The 23,197-nt window shown below is 37.4% G+C and overlaps 1 long non-coding RNA gene across 1 annotated transcript in view; it reads right to left on the bottom strand.

The window, feature by feature from the left end:
* Positions 1-5,543, bottom strand: part of LOC103224306 (uncharacterized) — a 114,656-nt gene extending 109,113 nt beyond the window's left edge. Inside the window, exon 1 of the long non-coding RNA XR_005234630.2 lies at positions 5,294-5,543. This is a non-coding gene — a long non-coding RNA (uncharacterized lncRNA). The remainder of the gene's footprint in view (positions 1-5,293) is intronic.
* Positions 5,544-23,197: the final 17,654 nt, after the last annotated feature.

Raw genomic sequence — 23,197 nt, 5'->3', positions numbered from 1 at the left:
TCTGGCAACCAAGAGTCCTGACTCATGTACTAAATTCATATCTATTAACCCAGCTACCTATGAGGCAAGAAACTATAGAAGGTGGAACAATACTAAGTATTTTGACACATATAAAGGATGATTGTGCATAATGAAAGTTTTATTTTAACTTATTCATAATCATTTTTATTTCAGAAATATTGAGGGTCACTTTTTTTCATATAATGTGATTTCATACATTTAGTTCTAAAATTCACTGGGAAATTCATGCCAAAGTGTGTCCCTAGAAGTAGATTATTTTCAACTATTTATAATACCTTTATATTACTGTAACCTAGATACGCTGTCCAAGATTTCAATTTCATAAGCATAATTTGGAAAACTATAACTGTTTACCAACATTCATTATGTGAATAATACCTAATGTGAGTCAAGTTTTAAACTGCTTCTAAATTGACTGTAACGTGGCAGGAACAAATAAATGAATTAGACCTGAGGATATCCACATGAGAAATCCAGACACATTCTATTGGTATCTCTCATATAATAATAGCTGAGGCTAAACACTTACCAAAGGCCAGGAACTATTCTAAGCACTTGATAGGTATTAACTCATTGAATTTCAACAATTCTTTTGAGACAGACGTCAATATTTTATCAGTTTTACAGAAGAGACAAGTAATTTGCCCAATGTCACACAAAGAGTAAGTAATGTGCCCCAGATTCAGACTCAGACTGTTAGATCTCAGAACCGGGATACTCTACACACACATAGTTGCTGTGACAGAGCTCATTATAATGTTTAGACTCAAAGTTCCATTTCCTTTGTGCAGATGTAGTTCTTTTCTCACATATGAACCTGGCCTAATCAGATAAAGCCAGGCCTGGGGCAGTAGACATGGAACAGTCAAAACACCAGTGCCTTTAAATGCTGTGAGCAAAACTTAAGGCGGTCCAAAAATACCCCTCTCACCAATAATAATTCGGTATTAATGTGTTGTTTCACAGGAAACAACTGTGTTTAGAGACCCCTGTTAAAATAAAAATTAGTTTCTTGAATATGTAATATACTCATCAACATTTGAGGGTCAACTAACTATCCAGCTGGTTTCCTAGCAAAACTTGGGAGAATTACCATGTAAGAAAGGAAAGGGAAAGTTCTAAGTTCTAAAGGAGGCTAAAGGAATGGGTATTGCAAAAATTTTCGTAATATAGTTTCATATTTATATGTGAAAATCTACATTCTATGGTTGTGAATTCTAAACTTTTCAAATCATTAATAAAGTCACACCATAAGATTTATAAGAGGTGGATTAATATTTACTAAACGTGAGAATGTGCAGGTTCAGTGATAGATGATTCACTCACACATTCCTCACCCTTTGGCTTCTTTCTCAAACCATTTTGTGGCTTCCACGTCCATGCCCCTGAGAGTATTACTTACATATATTTTTTAATCACCCTAAAACATGTTTAATGCTACAATCATGATATCATATATTTCTCATATTACCAATGAACGAAGGGAGATTTTCAAGAATTGGGGGTTAAAAAGTCTTTAATAGGCTTTAGATGACACGTAGGTATGAAAGGGTAGGTAGTGTCATTAAATGCATTGCATTTGTTACAAAATGAGCACCAGGAAAAAAAAACATAATGGCCAACCCCTTAATTTGGGGGAAGGAGAGTGCTATAGACTGAATGTGTCCCTGTCAAATTCATATGTTGAAATCCTAACTCCTAATGTGATTAGACAGTGGGGCCTTTAGGAGATGATTAGGTCATAAGGGCAGAGCCTTCATAAATGGGGTTGTGCTCTTAAAAAGAGACCCCAGAGAGCTCCCTTGCCCCTTCTACCATGTGGGGACACAAGAAGATGGTTGTCTATAAACCAGGAAGTGGGTGCTCTCCAGATATGAACTCTGTTAGCACTTTGATGTAGGATTTCCCAGAATCTAGAATTGTGAGAAATAAATGTCTGTTGCTTATAAGCCACCCCATCCATGATAGTTTTTTATAGCAGCCAGAAAGAACTAAAAAAAGAGGAATAGGTTAAGAAAAATTACCTAAAATTCCAGGATCTCTTTTAGTTATAAGGCTTCTTTTTATTTCAAATTATATGTTTTATTCTTAGTCAATGGCTCAATAGATTTTTAAACTGAAAAAAGAAAATGAAACAAACAAAACAAAACAAAACAAAAGATTGCAGGATGTGAAGAAAAAGTGAGAAAAGTAAGAAAGGTAGAGAGATAAACTAGAGTGGAAGTTGGGGAAAAAGAGTTGAGACAGACCTGGTTTATACATGATACGGTTTGGCTCATGTGCCCTGCCCAAATCTCATCAAATTGTAATCCCCACATTCGAGGGGAAGAACCTAGTGGGACGTGATTGGATCATGGGGGCAGATTTACCCTTTGCTGTTCTTATGATAGTGAGTGTATTCTTATGGCATCTGATGGTTTGAAATGTGTGGCATTTCCCTCTTTCTCTCTCTCCTGCTCTGCCATGGTAAGATATGTCTGCTTCCCCTTCACTTTCCACCATGATTGTAAGTTTCCTGAGGCCTCCCAGTTATGCTTCTGATTAAGTCTGCATACTGTGAGTCAATTAAAACTCTTTTCTTCAAAAATTACCCATTCTCAAGTGGTTCTTTACAGCAGTGTGGGAATGAACTAATACAATACCAAGCATTTTTATAGTCTTCAGTCTCCCACTACAGAACATCTACAGGCTCATAGCCACTGCTTTTCTCTAAAATCTGATACACTTTCCACCACTCTCATTCCCCACTGCTCCTCCCAATTTGGGGTTGAGTTTCTAGTAGATGAAATCATATAAATAAATAATAAAATAATTTTAACTATTAGCAACTTCATTCATTTATACAACTGTGTCAAGCTCTGTACTGGCCACTGAAGACTCCATTGTGAACAAGTCAGAAATACAATCCAAATCATGTATGTAATTTTAAATTTTCTAAAAGCCACATCTTAAAAAGGTGAAACAAAACAGCTGAAAATAATTTTAATTACATATTTTATTTATCCCAATATATCCAAATTTTAACATTTCAACAGTTAATCAATATTTTAAAACATTAATGGAACATTTTACTTTTCTCAGATCAAGTCTTAAAAATCTAGTGTTTATTTTACACTTATAGCACATGAGTTCCATAGCCACATTTCAGATGCTCAATAGCCACATGTGGCTAGTGTCTGTCAGGAGACACATAATGTCTTGTTGTCTTTTTTTATGATACTAAATCAGTGGATTCAGATGTAGTCAACTTGATCTTTAATCAGCCATTTATTATCATTGCCTGAATCCATTATTTCATTAGAGTTTGCAAAATGGTGATATTCTATTATTCCCTCCACATTTATTAGCTGGAATTTTTCCACAAAGAAGAATTTTACTACATTAAATCTTTAATTACCCTGAGGCACAGTTCTTATATGAAAGACAAAATAAATACTTGACTCTTCCCTTTTATTTACCAGTTTTCAGAATGAGTTGATTTCCTAGCATCCTTGAAAAGTGACCTTTTTTGGTACTATCATCAACACATAGATTTTAATATACCTGATATGTTTTAATCCATTGTAATCATTATTTTTGATGTTCAACTTGTCCCAAATCTATGCAGTGAGAGTTCTTTCCAGCTAGACCCTGGGTCCCTTTGACATAACCCCAGTGGTCATCGGTAGCTTTCTTATTTATTAGCATGAAAGATAAACCTGGCTTGTATTACAAATATTTCCTGCCTCAGACCTGGAATCAGCCATTTCTGTAAGCCCCAGTGGAAAATGGCATTTAGAGACTACAGTTTATAGGAGAAAAAGCAAAACAAAACAAAATGAAGCCTTTTTTTTTTTCCAAGATGGAGTCTTACTCTGTCACCCAGACTGGAAGGCAGTAGTGTGATCTTGACTCACTGTAACCTCTTCCACCTGGGTTCAAGTAATTCTTCTGCTTCAGCCTCCCAAGTAGCTGAGATTACAGCCACATGCCACCAAGCCTGGTTAATTTTTGTATTTTTAGTAGAGACAGGGCTTCACCATGTTGGCCAGGCTGGTCTCAAACTCCTGATCTCGTAATCCGCCCGCCTCAGCCTCCCAAAGTGCTGAGATTACAGGTGTGAGCCACTGCACCTGGCCCCAAATAAAACAATTTTTAAGGGATAGGTCAGGAAGGCAGGGAGAAGACCTGCCAATAATAAGAAGGGACATCCTAAAAAACTGGAGAAAAACCTAGAGAGCAGATGATGTCGCTGAAATGAGGAGAAAGGATATGTTAGAACAAGCAAATAATGAGCTACATCAAATTCCACTGAGGTGTCAATGCAGATACTATATTAGGGAGATGCAGGACTCGGTGTTTTAGATCTTTTCTCCTTTGTGTTTACACTCACTCCTAAGTAATCTAACCAGTCTTTTGGTTTTAAATATCATGTTCTGACTCATGGTTTACAAACTTACATATAAGCAGCCCTGATTTCTCCCCTAAACTTTTGACTTGAATAGCCAACTGCACACTCAATGTCTTTGTTTGGGTACCTAGCATCTCGAGCTGGACACATCTAAAATTTGGACTCCCGATTTCCATGTCTAATACCAACTCTGCTTCTGCCCCAGAAATCCCTATGTCAGTAAATGATACAATCATTCCCTCAATTTCTCAAGCCAAAGAAACTTGGAAAAACTAATTCCTCTTTCTCTTACCAGTAAATTCTGTAAAAATTCTGCAAATTCCTCACATTTCTCCACTCTCTGGTCCAATGCACCATCCTCCCCACATGTACCACTGCCCCAGTGAGTTCCCTAAACAACAGGCAGCACAATATTTCTAAAATGTAGAAATGATGTCCCTCCCTTACCCAAATGATGTCCCTCCCTTACTCAAAAATATCCAAATGTATCCCATTGCCCAAAGAATCCAAAGTCCTGAGTTTTCAGTCTGAACAAGATAGAGCAAACACATTTCACTCATCCTATTCCTCCCACTATTTACAAAACAAACCAACCCTGGACAATATTCATAGCATAAGTAAAAGAAGACAAAACTGGAGGAAAGAAAGCAGACTGGTTAGGGTCCCCAGGACTTGAAGAATGGCATAGCTATGAATCTCTTAGTCTTTGTTTTGTTTTGTTTGCCTCTTATGTATCCTAGTCTTGGAGAGGAGCACAACCTAAAACACCAACAACCACACACAGGCACATATATACACACAGACAGATCCCAAAAGGACAAAAAGCCCTAGCCAAAGGATGGAGGAAAGAAGCCCAGCAGGACATAAACATTTTAACCATACCTGCTCTATTCCAGGTGAACACCAACAGAAAAGCCATGCAGCCATACATCTTCCCTTCCTCACCAGATGCTGCAGCCTAGAGACTGTGGGCAGAGCCTTATCATCTATCTCTGCCATACAATAATGAAATGGTGTTACTCCTCCTTCCAATGAAAGAAAGGAGCTGTTGAAATCTTGAGAAAACTTCTTAGAAGTCCATGCATGTAACCCCAGAAACAACATAGCAAAGGGTTTGAAAATTGAACACTCTTCTGAAACACTGCCCAGAATTCAAGTTGGTCTCTGCGAAGCACACAACTGTGGCAGACCGGAATAACACTGCAAAGGCTTTGAAATCTAAATTGGCATTTGAATCACAGCCCACAAAACTAGGCTAGGATGTACATTCTTTATATAAAAAGGTTGAATCCTTGCTAAAATAGAAGATTTAAATAGAAACCAGAGTCTTATACTTAGTATTCATAATGTTCAGGATACAATATAAAATTACCCATTATGGCAAAAACCATGAAAATCTCAATTTGAATGAGAAAAAAGCAATCAAAAGACACCTACACCAAGAAAGGACAGATGTTGAAATTATCTGACAAGGATTTTGAAGCAGCCATCATAAAATGTTTCAACAAGTGATTTTGAATTCTCTTGAAACAAATGAAGAAATATAAAGTCTCAACAAAGAAACAGAAGGTATCAGGAAGACCCAAATGGAAATTTTACAAATGAAAAATATGTTGAATGAAATTTAACACCTGCCTATTGATTGAAGAGCAAAATGAATATGACAGAGTTAAAAATCCATGAATTTGAAGATACATCAATAAAAATTATTCAATCTGAAAACAGGGGAAAAAGATTGGAAAAAAACAATGAACAGAGCCTCAAAAACCTACTGAATGATAACAAATAATATAACATTTGTGCCATCTGAGTCCCAGAAGGACAGAAGAAAGAGTGCAGGGCTGAAAAAAATATTTGTGCAAATAATAGCTAAAATCTCCCTAAATTTAACAAGAGACATAAACAGCAGATTCAAGAAGTTGAGCAAATCTCTAACACAATAACTAAAAAAATAGTCCAGGTTCAAACACATTATAATCAGATTTTTGAAAACTAAACACTAAGAAAAAGCTTAAAAGCAGTCAGAGAAAAATGATGCTTTATCTATACTAGAAAAATTCTTAGACTCACAAAGAATTTCTCGTTAGAAACCATGGGGAAGTGGCACAAAATTTTTTCATGAGGAAATAAAAGAAGTATCAATCCAGAACCTTATATCCAGTTAAAATGTTCTTCAGAAATGAAGATGAAATAAAGACATTCTCAGAGGAAGGAAAACTAAGAATTTTTCACTAGCAGAACTGCTCTAAAAGAATGGCTAACAGAAGTTTATCAAGCAGAAAGAAAATCCGAAGCCCTAAGCATGGTGGGTCAGTATCTGGTGTCTTGCCCTCATCTTTCCTGGTGGCATTTGGGTAATGGTATGATACCTGAAACCACAGCAACCATATTGCAGCAATGAGGGTCTAAGCCTGCAACCAAAACCAAAATCCTGAGGATGAAAGAGGTTGAAGAAGAATACAAAGATTCCTGATTGCATCACTGTATCAGTGAATGAAGCAACCATGAATCTAACATTGGGCTTCTTTTTATATGATATAATAGATTTCTTACTGTTTAAGCTTTTTTAGTTGAGGGTTATTGTCACTTACAGCTGAAATTATCACAACTGAAATGGGATTTGGGATTTATTTTTCCTTGCAGGAGTCTTCCTGGAGAAAATTAATTAAAATATATAGAAAATTTATTTACAGGCTAGCATGGTGGCTCATGCCTGTAATCCTAGCACTTTGGGAGGCCAAGGAGGGCAGATCACCTGAGGTCAGGAGTTCGAGACCAGCCTGGACAATATGGTGCAACCCTGTCTCTACTAAAAATACAGAAATTAGCCAGGAGTGATGGTGGGCACCTGTAATCCCAGCTACTCGAGAGGCTGAAGCAAGAGAATCGCTTGAACCCAGGAAGCAGAAGTTGCAGTGAGCCAAGATCATGCCACTGCACTCCAGCCTGGGTGGCAGAGCAAGACTCTATCTCAAAAAAAAAAAAAAACAAAAAAAAAAAAAGAAAACTCAATTACAGAGATGTTTGTTACAGTATTATCACGATTATTTACAATAGTGGAATGGAAACATGAGCATAGGGGAATATCCAAATAATTACTGTTATACAGCCATTAAATTTATGATTGTGAACAGTCTTAAATAATAGAATATGATAATGTTAGGTAAAATAAAAATATGCAAAATTTTAAAAACCATTTAAAGTCTGGTAGGAGATACACTAATATGTTGCCTTTACAGATGAGTAATGGAATTATACATTTTTTTCTTTTTATACTTTTTTGTATTTACTTAATTATCTACAGTTGGCATGTATAAATTTTATAAAAATAAAAATATGCTTAAAACATATGGAAGACTATAATTGTGAAGAGTACATGTAAACAAGAAAAATGTTTCAGTAATATTAGTAAGTTAAAAACATAAAACTTTACTAACATAACACATACTAACTTTATTGTATGTGTACTGCAATCTATATACCAAAATCAATGCACTTTTTCCATTAAGGTAGCGAGACTGTGTGTGTGTGTGTGTGTGTGTGTGTGTGTCTGTGTCACTGCCTTTACAATGAATACCATTAAAACAGAAAGTTTAATCCAAGTTTTTCTTCCTCCTTTGTGAAATTTTTCCTAACCTCTCTCAACAGAGTGAATCACTTTTGTCTATTAGTATTGTGTTCTTTTCTTGCTTCTATTATTACAATTAGTACTAATTCTAACACAACTAAAGTCACAGTGAAGTAAATACATTTTAATATCTAATTCGATTAAAAAGATATGAATGGACCTTTAACACCTGTTGCTTAGTGAAAGAAGTCAGTATGAAAAGTCTACAGACATTATGATTCCATTTAGATGACATTATGGTAAAGGCAAAACTATAGAAATGATTAATAGATCAATAGTTATCAGGGACTTGGGCTATGAGGAGAGTTTATTAGGTGAAAAACAGGAAATTCTTTTTAGAGCAGTGATTCTATTGTGATGGTAAACACATGATATTATGCATTGTCAAAACTAATGGAACTTTAGATCACAAAGAATGAACCAAAATATATGCAAATTTTTGAAAAATCATTTGAAGGAATGCAGACTGTGACAAAATAATCGAATCATATTGCAAATGTATAAATGTATATAAGTATAACAGAACTGCACTGAAGGGAGTGGAAGAAAAAGTTGCTGATCTAATTAACTTTAGAACCTGTAACACTAAAGGCAAAAGGAACTATATACAAGCACTGTACTCTAGTTGATAAAGTTGTTCAAACCATTGTATATGTATACTGAAATTTAAAAATTAAATAAATGCATGGCAGATAGTAGAAGCCAGGTTTTTCACTGCTGAAGTGAGAAATTACAGATAAGCAAAGGGAGAAGGCTAAAACAATCCATATAACAGTGGATGAAAATTAAAGACATTGGTATAAATTTCTGTTTAGCTTAATACAGACACAGATTGGATACACACAGAAATACTCATAGATATGTGTATTTATAGGGGTTAGCATACACACATATATTTCCTTGCTTTTTCAGGTGAGAGGGCTTAGAAGCAGTGACATCCCAGCAGTGATAAGCATACCTAGTGTCCAAATCTTGGTTTCTAATACCATTTTCCAAAGAAAGGGACCAAAGCTCCTTGGAGGAATGGCTGATCTTAGAACTCAGGCAGGAAATGATTAAGATGAGCCTGGAGCATCTTGCAGTTCCGGAATGTAAAAAATGTTACACACACAGACACACACATACACACACACACTCTAATGGGAGTATGTCAAAGGGATACAGGAGCCAAATGAAAGAGCTTAGTGGACAAAGTTGGAACAATTTGAGCAACAAAATTAAGTACTATTGAATTATAATACCATACTGATATAAATTACTAAAAATTATTGAATAAATAAATAGGGAGAATAAATTTCTCATGAGGAAACATTCCAAATAATTTATGTAGATACTCCACCCTCAAGAGGTGGAGTATAATTTCTCAATCTTCTTTTTTTTTGTACTTTAAGTTCTAGGGTACATGTGCACAAAGTGTAGGTTTGTTACATAGGTATACGTGTGCCATGGAGGTTTGCGGCACCCGTTAACTTGTCTTTTACATTAGGTATTTCTCCTAGTGTTATCCCTTCCCCTGCCCACAACAGGCCCCGGTGTGTGATGTTCCCCGCCCAGTGTCCAAGTGTTCTCATTGTTCAATTCCCACCTATGAGTGAGAACATGGCGGTGTTTGGTTTTCTCTCCTTGTGATAGTTTGTGCAGAATGATGGTTTCCAGCTTCATCCATGTCCATACAAAGGACATGAACTCATCCTTTTTTTTTTTTTTTTTTTTTTTTTTTGAGGCGGAGTCTCGCTCTGTGGCCCAGGCTGGAGTGCAGTGGCCAGATCTCGGCTCACTGCAAGCTCCGCCTCCCGGATTTACTCCATTCTCCTGCCTCAGCCTCCCGAGTAGCTGGGACTACAGGCGCCCACCACCTCGCCCGGCTAGTTTTTTGTATTTTTTAGTAGAGACGGGGTTTCACTGTGTTAGCCAGGATGGTCTCGATCTCCTGACCTCGTGATCCGCCCGTCTCGGCCTCCCAAAGTGCTGGGATTACAGGCTTGAGCCACCGCGCCCGGCCGAACTCATCCTTTTTTATGGCTCCATAGTATTTCATGGTGTATATGTGCCACATTTTCTTAATCCAGTCTATCATTGATGGACATTTGGGTTGGTTACAAGTCTTTGCTTTTGTGAATAGTGCTGCAATAAACATACGTGTGCATGTGTCTTTATAGTAGCATGATTTATAATCCAATGGGTATATACCCAGTAATGGGATCGCTGGGTCAAATGGTATTTCTAGTTATAGATCCTTGACGAATTGCCACACTGTCTTCCACAATGGTTGAACTAGTTTGCGCTCCCACCAACAGTGTAAAAGCATTCCTATTTTTCCACATCCTCTCCAGCATCTGTTGTTTCCTGACTTTTCAATGATTGCCATTCTAACTGGTGTGAGATGATATCTGATTGCGGTTTTGATTTGCATTTCTCTGATGACCAGTGATGATGAGCATTTTTTCATGTGTCTGTTGGCTGCATAAAAGTCTTCTTTTGAGAAGTGTCTGTTCATATCCTTTGCCCACTTTTTGATGGGGTTGTTTGATTTTTTTCTTGTAAATTTGTTTAAGTTATTTGTAGATTCTGGATATTAGCCCTTTGTCAGATGGGTAGATTGCAAAAATTTTCTCCCATTCTGTAGGTTGTTTATTCACTCTGATGGTAGTTTCTTTCCCTGTGTGGAAGCTCTTTAGTTTACTTAGATCATGTTTATCTATTTTGGCTTTTGTTGCCATTGTTTTTGGTGTTTTAGTCATGAAGTCCTTGCCCATGCCTATGTCCTGAATGGTATTGCCAAGGTTTTCTTCTAGGATTTTTGTGGTTTTAGGTCTAACATTTAAGTCTTTAACTCATCTTGAATTAATTTTTGTATAAGTTGTAAGGAAGGGATCCAGTTTCAGCTTTCTACATATGGCTAGTCAGTTTTCACAGCACCATTTATTAAATAGGGAATCCCTTCCCCATTTCTTTTTGTCAGGTTTGTCAAAGATCAGATGGTTGTAGATGTGTAGTGATATTTCTGAGGCCTCTGTTCTGTTCCATTGGTCTATATATCTGTTTTGGTACAAGTACCATGCTGTTTTGGTTACTGTAGCCTTGTAGTATAGTTTGAAGTCAGGTAGTGTGATGTCTCCAGCTTTGTTCTTTTTGCTTAGGATTGTCTTGGCAATGTGGTTCCATATGAACTTTGAAGTAGTTTTTTTCCAATTCTGTGAAGAAAGTCATTGGTAGCTTGATGGGGATGGCATTGAATCTGTAAATTACCTTAGGCAGTATGGCCATTTTCACAATATTGATTCTTCCTATCCATGAGCATGGAATGTTCTTCCATTTGTTTATGTCCTCTTTTACTTTGTTGAGCAGCGGTTTGTAGTTCTCCTTGAAGAGGTCCTTCACATCCTTGGTAAGTTGGATTCCTAGGTATTTTATTCTCTTTGTAGCAATTGTGAATGGGAAGTGACTCATGATTTGGCTCCCTGTTTGTCTGTTACTGGTGTATAGGAATGTTTGTGATTTTTGCACATTGATTTTGTATCCTGAGACTTTGCTGACATTGCTTATCAGCTAAAGGAGATTTTGGACTGAGATAATGGGGTTTTCTAAATATACAATCATGTCATCTGCAAACAGGGACAATTTGACTTCCTTATTTCTTAATCGAATACCCTTTATTGTTTTTCCTTGTCTGATTGCCCCGGCTAGAACTTCCAACACTATATTGAATAGGAGTGGTGAGAGAGGGCATCCCTGTCTCGTGCCAGTTTTCAAAGGGAATGCTTCCAGTTTTTGCCCATTCAGTATGATATTGGCTGTGGGTGTGTCATAAATAGCTCTTATTATTTTCAGATACGTTCCATCAATACCTAGTTTATTGAGAGTTTTTAGCATGAAGGACTGTTGAATTTTGTCAAAGGCCTTTTCTGCATCTATTGAGATAATCATGTGGTTTTTGTCCTTGGTTCTGTTTATGTGATGGATTACGTTTCTTGATTTGCATATGTTGAACCAGCCTTGCATCCCAGGGATGAAGCCGACGTGATTGCGGTGGATAAACTTTTTGATGTGCTGCTGGATTCAATGTGCCAGTATTTTATTGAGGATTTTCACATCGATGTTCTTCAGAGATATTGGTCTAAAATTCTCTCTTTTTGTTGTGTCTCTGCCAGTCTTTGGTATCAGGATGATGTTGGCCTTACAAAATGAGTTAGGAAGGATTCCCTCTTTTTCTATTGATTGGAATAGTTTCAGAAGGAATGGTACCAGCTCCTCTTTGTACTTCTGGTAGAATTCAGCTGTGAATCCATCTGGTCCTGGAGTTTTTTTGATTGGTAGGCTATTAATTATTGTCTCAATTTCAGAGTCTGTTATTGGTCTATTCAGAGATTCAAGTTCTTCCTGGTTTAGTCTTGGGAGGGTGTATGTGTCTAGGAATTTACCCATTTCTTCTGGGTTTTCTAGTTTATTTGCATAGAGATGTTTACAGTATTCTCTGATGGTAGTTTGTATTTTTGTGGGATTGGTGTTGATATCCCCTTTATCATTTTTTATTGCATCTATTTGATTCTTCTCTCTTTTCTTCTTTATTAGTCTTGCTAGTGGTCTATCAATTTTATTGATCTTTTCAAAAAACCAGCTCCTGGATTCATTGATTTTTTGGAGGGTTTTTTGTGTCTCTATCTCCTTCAGTTCTGCTCTGATCTTAGTTATTTCTTGCCTTGGGTTAACTTTTGAATTTGTTTGCTCTTGCTTCTCTAGGTCTTTTAATTGTGATGTTGGCATGTCAATTTTAGATCTTTCCTGCTTTCTCTAGTGGGCATTTAGTGCTATAAATTTCCCTCTACGTACTACTTTAAATGTGTCCCAGAGATTCTGGTATGTTGTGTCTTTGTTCTCACTGGTTTCAAAGGACATCTTTATTTCTGCCTTTATTTTGTCATTTACCCAGTATTCATTCAGGAGCAGGTTGTTCAGTTTCTTTGTAGTTGTGTGGTTTTGAGTGAGTTTCTTAATCCTGAGTTCTAATTTGATTGCACTGTCATCTGGGAGACAGTTTGTTGTGATTTCTGTTCTTTTGCATTTGTTGAGGAGTGCTTTACTTCCAAGTATGTGGTCAATTTTGGAGTAAGTGCAATGTGGTGCTGAGAAGAATGTAAATTCTGTTGATTTTGGGTGGAGAGTTCTGTAGATGTCTATTAGGTCTGCTTGGTGCAGAGCTGACTTCAAGTCCTGGATATCCTTGTTAACCTTCTGTCTCATTGATCTGTCTAATATTGACAGCGGAGTGTTAAAGTCTCCCATTATTATTGTGTGGGAGTCTATGTTTCTTTGTACGTCTCTAAGGACTTGCTTTTTGAATCTGGGTGCTCCTGTATCAGTTGCATATATATTTAGGATAGTTAGCACTTCTTGTTGAATTGATCCCTTTACCATTACGTAATGGCCTTCTTTGTCCTTTTGATCTTCTTTTGATCTTTGTTGGTTTAAAATCTGTTTTATCAGAGACTAGGACTGTAACCCCTGCTTTTTTTTTTTTTTTTTTCTTTCTTTCCATTTGCTTGGTAGATCTTCCTCCGTCCCTTTATTTTGAGCCTATGTGTGTCTCTGCACATGAGATGGGTCTCCTGAATACAGCACACTGATGGGTCTTGACTATCCAGTTTGTTAGTCTGTGTCTTTTAATTGGGGCATTTAGCCCATTTACATTTAAGGTTAATATTGTTATGTGTGAATTTGATCCGGTCATTTTGACGTTAGCTGTTTATTTTGCCCGTTAGTTGATGCTGTTTCTTCCTAGCATCAATGGTCTTTACAATTTGGCATGGTTTTGCAGTGGCTGGTACCGGTTGTTCCTTTCCATGTTTAGTGCTTCCTTCAGGAGCTCTTGTAAGGCAGGCCTGGTGGTGACAAAAATCTCTCAGCATTTGCTTGTCTGTAAAGGATTTTATTTCTCCTTCACTTATGAAGCTTAGTTTGGCTGGATATGAAATTCTGGGTTGAAAATTCTTTTCTTTAAGAATCTTGAATATTGGCCCCCACTCTCTTCTGGCTTGTAGGGTTTTGCAGAGAGATCTGCTGTTAGTCTGATGGGCTTTCCTTTGTGGGTAACCCGACCTTTCTCTCTGACTGCCCTTAATATTTTTTCCTTCATTTCAACCTTGGTGAATCTGATAATTATGTGTCTTTGGTTTGCTCTTCTCGAGGTGTATCTTTGTGGTGTTCTCTGTATTTCCTGAGTTTAAATGTTGGCCTGCCTTGCTGGGTTGGGGAAGTTCTCTTGGATAATATCCTGAAGAGTGTTTTCCAATTTGGTTTCATTCTCCCCACCACTTTCAGGTACACCAATCAAATGTAGATTTGGTATTTTCACATAGTCCCATATTTCTTGGAGGCTTTGTTCGTTTCTTTTTACTCTTTCTTCTCTAAACTTCTCGCTTTATTTCATTAATTTGATCATCAATCACTGATAACCTTTCTTCCACTTGATTAAATCAGCTATTGAAGCTTGTGCATGCCTCACATAATTCTTGTGCCATGGATTTCAGCTCCATCACGTCATTTAAGGTCTTCTCTACACTGTTTATTCTAGTTAGCCATTCATCTAATCTTTTTTCAAGGTTTTTTGCTGCCTTGCGATGGGTTCAAACATCCTCCTTTAGCTTGGAGAAGTCTGTCATTATCAACCTTCTGAAGCCTACTTCTGTCAGCTCATCAAAGTCATTCTCCATCCAGCTTTGTTCCATTGCTGGCAAGCAGCTGTAATCCTTTGGAAGACAAGAGGTGCTCTGGTTTTTAGAATTTTCAGCTTTTCTGCTCTGATTTCTCCCCATGTTTGTGGTTTTATCTACTTCTGGTCTTTGATGTTGGTGACCTACAGATGGGGTTTTGGTGTGGATGTCCTTTTTTGTTGATGTTGATGCTATTCCCTTCTGTTTGTTAGTTTTCCTTCTAACAGGTCCCTCCGCTGCAGGTCTGTTGGAGTTTACTGGAGGTCCACTCCAGACCCTGTTTGCCTTGGTATCAACAGCGCAGGCTGCAGAACAGCAAATATTTCAGAGCAGCAAATATTTCTGCCTGATTCTTCATCTGGAAGCTTCATCCCAGAGGGCACCCACCTGTATGAGGTGTCAGTCAGCCTTACTGGGTGGTGTCTCCCAGTTAGGCTACATGGGGGCCAGGGACCTACTTGAGGAGGCAGTTTGTCCATTCTCAAAGCCCAAACACCATGCTGGGAGAACCAGTTCTCTCTTCAGAGCTGTCAGACAGGGACGTTTAAGCCTGCAGAAGTTTCTGCTGCCTTTTGTTCAGCTATAACCTGCCCATAGAGGTGGAGTTTACAGAGGCAGCAGTCCTTGCTGAGCTGTGGTGGGCTCCACCCAGTTTGAGCTTCCCAGCTGCTTTGTTTACCCTACTCAAGCCTCAACAATGGCAGATGCCCCTCCCCCTGCCAGGCTGCTGCACTAGCAGTGAGCAAGACTCCATAGGCAAGTGACCTGACAAGCCAGGCATGGGATATAATCTCCTGCTGTGCCATTTGCTAAGACCAATGGAAAAGTGCAGTATTTGGGTGAGAGTGTCTCAGTTTTCCAGGTAGAGTCTGTCACACCTTCCCTTGGCTAGGAAAGGGAAATCCCCTGACTCCTTGTGCCTCCCAGGTGAGGCAATGCTCTGCCCTGCTTTGGCTCACCCTCTGTGGGCTGTACCCACTGTACAACAAGTCCCAATGAGATGAACCAGGTACCTCAGTTGGAAATGCAGAAATCACCCATCTTCTGCATTAATCATGCTGGGAGCTGTAGACCAGAGCTGTTCCTATTCGGCCATCTTCTATTCCTTTATCTTTAAGTGTATACTACACATGGTGCCTGTCTTGCAAATAGTACAATACAGAAAGGTGAAGAAAAGCTTAACTTTACGGTGAAGAAACCTGACAAATACTACCCTAGCCAACTAATTAGTGTTAAAATTAACAGTGATAGGTCATGGTAATAATATGTATCCTTGATATGATGTGATGAGAAGGGCACTTTACCTCTGTGGTCTTCTTTCCCAAAGCCCATACCTACAGACTAATAATGAGAGAAACACCAGAACAAACCCAACTGAGGCACATGCCACAAAATACCTGACCAGTACTTTTCAAAAATGTCAGTCTTCAAAACAAGAAAAGTCTGAAAAACTATTACGGCCAAGGAGATCCTAAGGAAACATGATGATTAAATGTAATGTGGTGCCTTGGATGGGATCCTAGAACAGACAAAGGACATAAGGTTAAAACTAAGAAAATCTAACCAAGCTATAGTCTTTAGTTAATAATAACATGTCATGATTGGTTCATTAATTTTGACCAATAGACCACATAAATATAAAATGTTAATAATAGGGGAAATCATGTGTGCAGTATATGGGAACTCTCAGTACTACCATTCCAATTTTTCTATAAATCTATGACTATTCTAAAATCTAAAGTTTATTTTAAAAAGTAAATAGCAATTTCAGCCAAATACTCTGTCCATGAGACAGGCAAGGTGATGTAGATGGAAAACTTCTAAACTCACAGTCAACACCAAGATCTTCTTTCAAGGATTCTGCTGGTCATAAAGAGCTCTCAGCTACCGATTGTGACTGTGCCACAAAGCAGCTGCATAGCTTTGGAATCTGAATTGGTATCCTCAGTTTTAAAATGAAGAGTTGAATAGATGATCTCCAAGGCCCAGACCTAAAATTCCAGCATTTTTATCAGTGCTAAATTCAAGATCTGTTTCACTACCTACCTACATTTTAGGAAAAGCCTCTTGACCTGTATTCTCAGTTTTGTCCACTTTAAACTCAGAAGACTGAAATAAATAATCTTTAAAGGCACACCTTGCTCTACAAATCTTCAGCAACCACGTTTCACTGTTTCTATCAACTTTAGTTCGCTTTAGCCACCTGACCCACCTCATAACACTACCAATTATTTTAGGCTGTAATTTACACTGAAGGCTTCATGAGGACAAAGAGTAGTTTAATTTTGCTCACAGGGGTGTTCCTAGTGCCCATGACAGTGCTTGGCATTTAATAGACACTGAATTCGTATTTGTGCAATGAGCAATGAATGTTTAATTTTCAAAATCAAGCCTACACTAAAGAGGAAACAGAAAACGACAAGTCTCCCAAAAAGACACCCAGAAGGAAAGAGCCAAGAGGGTACGTCCATGAAACCAAAGAGTTTTATCATAGTAACAATATCATCCCGCTGAAAAATCACAATCATTTTGAAAACTGGCTCATTACAAAGCAGGGTGATTAATAAGGTTATAAATTCCTTATCACTTTCTTACTCAGACAGAAAAACTGAGAGAAGACATTCAGAAGAAAAACACAACCTAGAAAGCCCCATCTCTAGTCATAAAGACTACCAGTTGTGTGTGCACAAAATTTACCAGAGGATTATAAAATGAATAAAGTAATATTTTCCACAGGAAAAACATAGGCTGTTAGAAAGATACCAGACATATTGCTTAATTGTAGATTTGAGAGCAAACAAGCCAATGGGGAAAGTGATAAATGAAGTTTGTAAAAAGTAATGAAAAGAGAGCAGGAAAGAAAGAAAGAAAACATTTATATTTTACTATGAATATTTCACTACATCTATTTTAGACTTTGGCCTCTAGCAGTTTTCTTAAAGTGCAAGCTTTGACCCAACCTCTTACATCAGAATGGCAAGGGATGACAGAAAAATAAAGATGACAGACAAAAAAATAAAGGCAAGGGATAACAGAAAAATAAAGAACACCACTCCTGCCCTACTGAATTGGAATCACAAGGGAAGAGGCCTGGCAATCTGAATTCTTAATAAGCTCCCCAGGTTATCTTACATACAACTGTGCAGAACTGCTGCTGTAGTAAGTTGTGATAATCTCTCTAGGAAAAAAAAAAAATGCTTGTTTATACAAGGCATATAACTCTCTCAGATGATCAGGATGTCATTCAGCATCCTGGAAATGATAAATACGCAAACACATTCTATAATTTTGGAAGCATAGAAAAATAATTTTAGAAAAGGTTAATTTGAGGTTAATTGAAGCTCACAAAGACAAAGAAGGGCATTTTACTTCAAGCTCACAATGGAACTAAACCACATAGATAAGGAAAACTAATTCTTACAAGACTTGACATAAAAACTTAAAATATTTACTTCTAATTTCAGTATACTATAATTAAACCACAAACTTTATTTGAATTAATCTATTCTAACATTGTAATTAAACACATATTATGCCGCAAATGGTTTAATTTGAATGGTTTAATGGCTTAATTTTAAGGTACAGAATTGGACAGGGAAAGAAGTATGATTGGGTTTATGTCTATGAGCTTTCTTTTCTTTCTTTCTTTCTTTCTTTTTTTGAGATAGGATCTTGCTCTGTCCCTCAGGCTGGAGTGCAGTGGCGCGATCTCAGCTCACTGCAACCTCCCAGGTTCAACTGATTCTCCTGCCTCAGCCTCTCAAGTAGCTGGGACTACAAGCACACACCACCATGGCTGGCCAATTTTCATATTTTCAGTAGAGACAGGATTTTGTCATGTTGGCCAGGCTGCTCTTGAACTCCTGACCTCAAGCGATCCACCCATCTCGGCCTCCCAAAGTGCTGGGATTACAGGCGTGAGCCACACACACTGTGAGCATTTTTATTGAGCGTAGCACTCATGGGCCACACCTGTGAAGCAAAATTTATGGTAAAATTAGATGAAAATTGGTTAAAATTTGCTGTTTCTAAAGAATGTTTGAGTTACTCTTGGACTTTGTTTCTCTTTATTCTTTTTTTGAGACAGGGTCTCATTCTGTTACCCAGACTGGGAGTGCAATGGCAGGATGATAGCTCACTGCAGCCTCAAACTCCTGGGCTCAAGCCAGCCTCCTGCCTCGGCCTTCTGAGGAGCTAGGATTACAGATGCCCACTACCACACCTGCCTAATTTTCTTTTTTTCATTTTTTGTAGAGACTATGTTGCCAATTTCACTATGTTGCCGAGGCTGGTCTTGAACTTCCAGAGTCATGGGATCTTCCTGCCTTGGCTTCTGAAAGTGCTGGGATTACAGGTGTGAGACCCTGTGCTTGGCCTTGTTTCACCTTATCCTTTTTATATGCTTTTAGCAAGTAATGATACTATCATAAATGTCACCTGAGACTCATGAAAACATATTTAATTCATGTATTCCGTGAACATGAGCTTATTTAATCTATTTACAACTGGAGCATCCTAAGGACTCAAGTTTATCTAATGAGTGCCAGTTTTGGAGACATGGCTTTTCTTTTTGAAACCAATCCTAACACAATTTCTATAAGTAGGTGAGGATGAGTATACCTGTTTTAACAGTGGGAGACTGGAAATCATAACCCCCAAGTGTCATAGTGATTCATTCAATTATCTATCTGATAATTCACCAGGATATGCAAAATTTCTGTTCCCACGTTTTTTCTTAGCATTAAACCATTTCCTCATAGTCAAAAGTATTAAAACCTATAAGAGTGTTGCTCAGTGAACAACTCATCTTAGTCTGGACCACTGGCTACCCAGAGTGCAAAGTTTCCTGATCCTTATCTCAACAGAAGATTTTCGCTGGAAAGTATAAAACAGGAGCAATGAGTAGTTTATTTTAATATAGTATTAAGTATTGGTTCGATCAACTTTAAAACTTATTGTCTTAGTTAGAAAATTGCAAGGAATGTGCAATTACTATCCACCTAGAATAGAGTTCAAAGTCTACTTTTGACTGAAGTGCAAGTTCGTTAAATTTCAGGAAGCCTGTCTCCTTCATTGTTGAATTCCACAGTATCTAACATAGCACTGTGTACACAGCAGAGCTCAATAAATATTTGTTGACTTGACATCATAAATTCACCTTATAAATTCTTAACTATTCTGTTGTCCTTGAAAATAGTTCAAGAAAGTCCTTACAATAAGTTTACTATAGAGCCTCCTTAATTTTAAAAGATTTGGTAGCACATATACAATAGGACCCCCTTAATTTTAAAATATTCCTAGAGTCCTGAAACATATGCATGAATAAAGAGTTAATTTTTGTTTTATTTATTTTTTGTGGTACATCCGTGGTACAATAGTAGATAGTCAGGGCTCTCCAGAGAAACAGAACCAGTAGGATATATAGATATATAAAAGATTTTTTGTGGTATCAGCTCACAGGGTTACGGAGCCTTGAGAAGTCCCACCGTCTGCCATCTGTAAGCTGAGGCCCAGAAACCAGTGGTATAGTGTCAGTCCAAACTCAAAAGGCTGAGAACAAAGTGAGTCAATATTGGAAGTCCCAGTTTGAGTGCAAAGGCCCAAGAACTAGAAGCAACAATGTCTGAGGGCAGGAGAAGGTGGATGTTACAGATCAATACAAGACAGCGAATCCACCCTTTCTCTGCCTTTGTGTTCTATTTGAGCCCTCGATGAATTGAATGATGCCTACCTGCATTGGTGAAGGAGGATCCTTTGTACTCAGTCTACTGATTCAAATGTGAATCTTTTCCCAAACACCCTTAAAGAAACACCCAGAAATCACGTTTTACTAGCTATCTGGGCATCCCTTAGCCCAAATCACCACATAAAATCAACCTCATAAAGAGTGGCATGTAAATTTTCAGACCATTCTTCAGTAAGCAAAATTTATGTCAAAATTAGTTGAAATCACTGGGCGCAGTGGCTCATGCCTGTAATCCCAGCACATGGGAGGCCAAGGTGGGTGGATCACGAGCTCAGGAGTTCGAGACCAGCCTGACCAATATGATGAAGCCCTGTCTCTACTAAAAATACAAACTTTAGCCAGGCGTAGTGGTGCGTGCCTGTAATCCCAGCTACTAAGGAGGCTGAGGCAGGAGAATTGCTTAGAGCCAGGAGATGGAGGATGAAATGAACTAAGATCACGCCATTGCACTCCAGCCTGGGCAACAGAGAGACAGCGAGACTCCATCTCAAAAAAAAAAAAAAAAAAAAAAAGATAGTTGAAATCTGATTAGAATTTGTGTTTGAACTATAGGTTTGTAACTTTCACTAAATTCAGCATTTCTAAGTGATTAAGTCAATGAAATAAATGCCGGAATTTCTGAAAAAGCAATTATGATCAAGGAAAACATTTTCCACCTAGTTCTTCAAGATAAAATGGCAATATTGGAGTTATACCAATTAACAATAGTTCAAGAAAAAATCCTGATTGCTATCTCTTGTATTGGGTGGTAATACCACATAAGAATACTTTAGACAGTGGAAATACAATAGTAAGTGCAAACAGTATGCAAATAAAAACCTCAGTAGCAAATTTTTGGAATGAAGTTTATTTGCCTTTTGCAGAAATGCTTCATTATTTTTTAAAAATTTGAACATATGAGCAAACAGACACCAACTTAAGGTACTGAAAAAGATAATTAAGTTAATAAAGTTACAAGAGTTTGGTAGTTCTGTGTTTGATAGTATAATTTTGGAGGTTTAATTTGATTTTTCTAAAATTTGTGCTTTCATATTAACATCCTATTAGTTTTGATTCTTCATTCTGCAAGTGTACTATGTTCCAGTAAGAGGCTTCACGTGGATCTATTATTGATAGGAGTATAAACACAACCATTCTGGGAGACAATTTTACTGAGACTCTCAACTTTTCAAATGCACATGCCTTTTGTTCCAACAATTCCACCTCTAATTTGATCTTTCATAACTTATTTGCACATGTACATAAATGTTAGGTGTACAAAGATGTTTTCATTACAATGTTTTTTAACAACAAAGAGCTAGCAATAACATATAGACCCATCAATAAGGAACTTGTTAGATATATGATGAAACTGCATGCTATGGACATGGCTTTCTATTATTTTCATTATCTTATTTTTTAAATTTTAGATTGAGGGTGTACATGTGCTTGTTTGTTACATGGATTTATGGCATACTGGTGGGGACTGGGTTTCTAGTGTACTCATTGCCCAAATAGTAAACATTGTATGCACATTTTCGTCATTTTATTCTTTACTCTTGTCTGGATGGTGAATATTTTGTTATATGAATACCCTTAAACAGTAAAAAAGATGTGATGTATTGAGTCTATGAAATTCCACACCACTCTAAAAGAATGGTGTACCTCTATGTCAATTAACTTGAAATTATTTCAATAATAGGTTGCTATGCAAGTCACAGAACATATAGAGTATGATCGAGTCACATAAACAAAAAAATCAAACATATGTAGGGAAGGAATGGGGTGAGTATGGAAAGAGATCTGCAAGATATGCACCAAATTATTTATTATGGCTGCCTTTTGGGTTTGAGATTGGTGTGGGGAGAGGCAGTATATTAAGATTTTGACTTTTTACTTTATGAATCTTTGTATTATTTTTTTTTCTTTTTAATAAGCACGCATTACTTTTTATTTTTATTTATTTTTTTTTTTTTGAGATGGAGTCTTGCTGTTGTCACCCACGCTGGAGTGCAGTGGCGTGATCTTGGCTCACTGCAACCTCTGTCTCCCGGGTTCAGGCGATTCTCCTGCCTCAACCTCCTGAGTAGCTGGGATTACAGGCAACTGCCACCATGCCTGGCTAATTTTTGTACTTTTAGTAGAGATGGGATTTCGCCACATTGGCCAGGCTGGTCTTGAACTCCTGACCTCAGGTGATCCAAGTGTTGGGATTACAGGTGTGAGCCACTGAGCCCGGCCACATGAATTACTTTTGTTTTCTTTTTATAAAAATAATAAAAGGAGGAAAAATAAGCAGCTCTAGTAATTTGTCAGCCTACATTTTTTCTAAAATGAATTAATTTTAGAAATTCACATGAAAATTTAGAATAAAATAACTTGTCAGATTTAGAAAATCAGATGAACATACTATTGTAACTGATAGGACATGTGGAAATAGTTTCAGGAAGTGGACTAAACATCTACATTTATATCTTATTCTGTTATGATTATAGCATTGATTTAGTAATTGTTTATATAAATTATATACATTGACTCTTTCAAGTGTTGTTAATAAAGCTAATAAATCAACCATTAAGAAGCACTTACATATAATTTACTTTGCATAAATTTAAACTGGATTTCAATTAAATACAGTGGACACTGGACAAGAAATTCCAGTTGTAACTCAGAAGGTAATTTTATCCAATCTCAGACAAGAGGATAACTTCTGAGGTCGGTTG

The sequence above is a fragment of the Chlorocebus sabaeus genome, chromosome 4 (assembly GCF_047675955.1).
Source record: "Chlorocebus sabaeus isolate Y175 chromosome 4, mChlSab1.0.hap1, whole genome shotgun sequence".
Taxonomy (NCBI): Eukaryota; Metazoa; Chordata; class Mammalia; order Primates; family Cercopithecidae; genus Chlorocebus; species Chlorocebus sabaeus.
Note: the sequence above shows the minus strand (reverse complement) of the source record. Positions and strands in the feature narration are given on the sequence as shown.